Source organism: Malurus melanocephalus, unplaced genomic scaffold (assembly GCF_030028575.1).
Source record: "Malurus melanocephalus ecotype Western Australia unplaced genomic scaffold, MMel_1.1 scaffold_376, whole genome shotgun sequence".
NCBI classification, from domain to species: domain Eukaryota; kingdom Metazoa; phylum Chordata; class Aves; order Passeriformes; family Maluridae; genus Malurus; species Malurus melanocephalus.
The window spans coordinates 24,941-29,376 of record NW_026623608.1 but is presented as its reverse complement, the minus strand read 5'-3'; positions in this window follow the sequence as shown (position 1 = coordinate 29,376).

Here is a 4,436-nt window from a genome sequence, read left to right as displayed (position 1 = left end):
TCCAAAAATCGCAAAAATTACAAAATGCGGAAGGGTGGAAAGACCTCGAGATCAACGGGTGACGACACCTGACACCAGACCAGCTCGCTCGGATGTATTTCGTGACAAAACTTGACATTCGAGTCCACGCATTATTGTCCCGATTGAACGACTCTGATTAGGAAGAAAACATCCTAACACATGTTTTAAAATCTAAAGGACGAGAAGCTATTTCGTATTCTGYCATAAATCAGAGTAATATTCTCTTTCCATAGGTCAGCTAAGTGTCATATTGTGTTATGTTTTACACAATATAACAATTGTAGGCATACAGAAAATAACAAAAAAACTGACAAACAAACGTGCTTCACCAAAGCCTTTTTCTTAAGAAAGAAAAAGTTCTTTGATGTTTGATCCTTTTATGCTCTCAAGCCTAATAAACAAGAAGGGAGATTTAATCTGTGAAACAGAACAGCCAACAAAGCTCTGAGCCATGTGTTAGAAAAAATAAATTACTTGTTARGATTGTAAAAGTTTAAGGCTGGACATGCTCTGGTGATCTCAGAGCTAGGGGCAGGTTAAAAGGAAAAAAAAGGATGTCTTCTGGTTACAAAGAATGCAGAATTTATGGGAAATCTGGCAGAACTCCCAAGATACAGAGGAAACTGATAAACCCAACTCGCTCCAAGTGGGTAAAAAGTAATTCTGGAAATTCTGTGACCCAAAAAACCCACTGACCCCAAAAAAGAGAGACTCAGCATGGTGCTAATTAGCATCAGGAGCAAATCATTAACGAATAGAAGATAGAATACTAATTAACAAGAGGACTGTGTAACTCGTAACAAATGAACGCTAATTCCTTTGTTTGCTAAAATACATAAACAGTAAAAAGTTTTGATGGTTGGTGTGCCTGGCCTGTGGGATTCCACTGAGCACCCAGGCTTGGCAAGGCTGCCATAAATCATCGCTGTCTCTCTGGAGCACGCAATCATCTCATTAGCGCACTCTGGGTAACAAATCTGATTTTTAAGGACWTTAAAAACCCCAAAACTCCCAAAAGAAYGAAGGCGCTGGCCCCAGCGCCGTCTGTGAATTCACAGCAGACCTGAAGGGGGCAAGCGCTGAACGCTGAACACAAACCAGCCGCACACCAGCTCCCCCGTTTTCCCCAAAACACGATTTTGGTGGTGTRTTTTGCCCCTAATTCAGCATTTTCTGCCCTCACCACTATTGTTTCACCCTCCATTGGACTCTGTCGGTGACGAGAATGACACAATAAATTTGTTGTCACACCAGCAGCGAATTCAGGCCGCCCGGTGACTCTGGTTATCACAAATTCCCTCAATTTTTGCCTCTGGCACGATGGGAGGAATATTTCTCCACAGGGAAAGTGCACTCTGATCTTCCATCAGTGCCCAGCATGGCCACTGTCAGCTATGTCTAAGCTAATTTTAAACAATTATAAATTATAATTCTTTAKTCTGCCAACAATCTGGCATTGTAAAATCCCACAATAAACTGTTTTTCCAACAAATAATGGGATGTGCCAATATATTTTATGCTGGTACACCTCTTTATGGAAAATATCCTATTTATTGCCTCACAATTTACTAATGTCACATTTCCACTGACAACTCATTATTAATGGTGATCTTATATACATTGGAAACCTCAAAACACACCCTCATGTCACTTTTTGGGGTGTATTTACCTAGAAATATTTAATGGTTTTAATGGATACACATTTATGCGTGCACACTTGCAGTCTGCTTGATTTTATTTAAATCACATCCTGCTTTTGGCAGACATCGGACTAGGTAAGGTTTTTTAATTCTCTTTTTTTTTTGTCCTCCCAGCCTGGGAATAGCAGATTTGGTTTTAATCAACCCCTTTCGCAGTCCTGAACTTTGTCCTCCTGGAATACAGCGCCATTCATTTAAGGATTTCCCTCCGTCTAATAAACATTAATGAACCGCACTTTACAATTCCCCCGTGATCTTATCTCGGTTTCACAGATGGGGAAAACAGAAACAAATTAAGGGGTCTGCACACACCACAAATCAAAGGCAGAGCTGGGGGAAGATCCTAGCATAATTCCCTGCTCCAAAAACTGGAAAATGTGTTCATACCCCTGCAGCTACTCTGGCAGTAGCCGTGTTGCACGGGGCAGCACGGTTACCTTTCCAGGAACATTGAAATTCCTTTTTTTTTCCTCAGGTTTAGCTTCCCACACAAATTCTGCAAAGTGATAGAGGGCCATGGCTCTGCCAGCTTCYTCTGCTGGATTATCCCTCAGGATGGGTTTATTCCCCTCTGAGCACAGGATCTCTTTTCTGATTAGCAGAGATCTTAGCAGGGTACGGGGAATATTCCAGTCCCTGCTGGTACACCATGGGGTTTCTCCATCCTGCCTGATTTCCTAGGGAATTTTCCTCTCGTAGCTCTGGACAACGTGGTCCATTCCATGACGAACATGGCATCCCTTGGTGCCTGTGGAGAAAACCACATCTATTAATTACAACCAGCAAGGAAAGACAGGTAATTGCCTCGTGCCTGGAATCTCTAAGTAGGTCCACTTTCGAGAAGAACAATCCCCGAGCTGTGATTTCAGCAGAGACACAAGAAACCAATGTTCCCTGCGAGCTGCACTCCTGTCAGACACCCAGCAGTTTTTCTGACAGCCGGGATTTTTGTGGCGCTGGCTGTGAGTCATTATTGAAGAAGTGTTATTCTTAAAACAGAGGAAGAGCGCTGGAGAAAGGAGGTGTTAGACAGGAAAAAAACCCAAACCCCTTTCACACCTCCATCTGCTGTCTTACAGTGCCTCGCTACCAAACATTTACAAATTGACGAGTTTTATTGCAAATCATGCTCCACTTGTTAAAAAACGCTTCTTTTTGAAGACAAAATCAGACATTTAGCCTTTCTTCTCCACAATGAATAAATTTTCCTTGTGTTTAGCTCCGTGGAAAACAACAATTTCTACAGTGCAGCCTTCTGTCTGGGCAGCCAGGTTATTCCCAACTGCACTCCCTGAAAAAAAGGCTGCAGGAAACACAGCCCTGGCAGGAATCTGCACTGGTTTAGCTGGGTTTGTTCTGCAGGTGGGCAGTGTCTGGCCAGATCCAGGCTGGAGGTTGCTCTGGTGGAATACAACATAGCTATTTCTGTCTGGGAAGGGATTTGCAGTTCAATCTCTCTGCTGAGAGAACAACTGCAGCGTTGAGAAGCTCCTCAGGCAGGTCTCACTGAGCTRCACCAGCACAAAGGGTGACAGAACTGCCACAGCAACTGCTCATCCTCTGCTTGTTGGGCACACARCCCTGCCCAGCTGACGCTGAGGCCGATCCCGCTCCCCTTCCCAGCGGATCCGAGGGTGCTGGAGCCGTGTCTGCACATGGCCCAGACCTGCAGTGAGTCACAGTCACACCCTCGGCTCTCCCTGCCCCAGTTCTGCAAACCTTTCTGCACAAACATCACCGTACTCAGCAGAAGAGACCTGGCACACACTCACTGCAGGTGATACTCTTCAAGCCCTGCTTTCTCTTCAAAGTTGCTCTAGGAAGTGATTTTGTTCGTTTGCCCCCCTCACACGTATGCCTGCATTGCCCTTTTTAAATTTAACTCCAGTGTCAGACCTGCAGCTGTTTCCGAGGCCACATCCATGAATGATTGCTGCTCCCGCCAGGTGCAAGCATGAATAAAAAGGTCACRGGCTGGCGAGAGGATTAAGCTTTGGCTCAGCTGTTTGCATTCTCACACAGAGCACGGTCTGTCCATCCGTCTGTCAGCCCTCACGCACCATCCAGACAGGTGAGGAGCTGAATCTTGGAAACAATTCAGTGACGCTCACACAGAGCCACTGCATGGTGTCTGTGGTTTAAAAAAAAAAAGCTCCCCCAGCGATCCTCCGAGCAGCCTTTGGATCAGTGAAATTATCTGTGCGGAAATATAAATGCAGAATGGCATGGGAACAGTCTCCCTGGAGACTGGGGTAGGGCAGATTGGAAAATACCTAAATCTCTAAATGGTGTCTGAGATTTTCATGTTAAATTGGAACATTTTCTTCCCACGCTTACCTTAGGAGACGAAAGGAGGCAGCTTATGGGCACTTAGCACATAGGCTGAGAGAAAGCAGGGGAAAAAATCCAGGAGGCGTGGAGCAGATCCATCTCCCCGGATCTCCACCTGAAGTATTTCACTGACTCAAGGCCTTTTGTACCTGCAGCAGTGAAAGCTGTTGGCTATTTTAAGACCTTCTCACGCTCGCACTGCTCTTACAACCCATGGGAGTCTTACAATCTATTTCTGTATATTAGACATCCTTCCTCTTCTGGCTTCCTTATCAAATGTGCAAAACAATCAATAATTCACTTGGGCTCCACATTCCCATTAGAGTGCACCATGGCTCTATTMAAATCTATTTCTCTGACTGTAGAATAAGCAGATATCCTAAA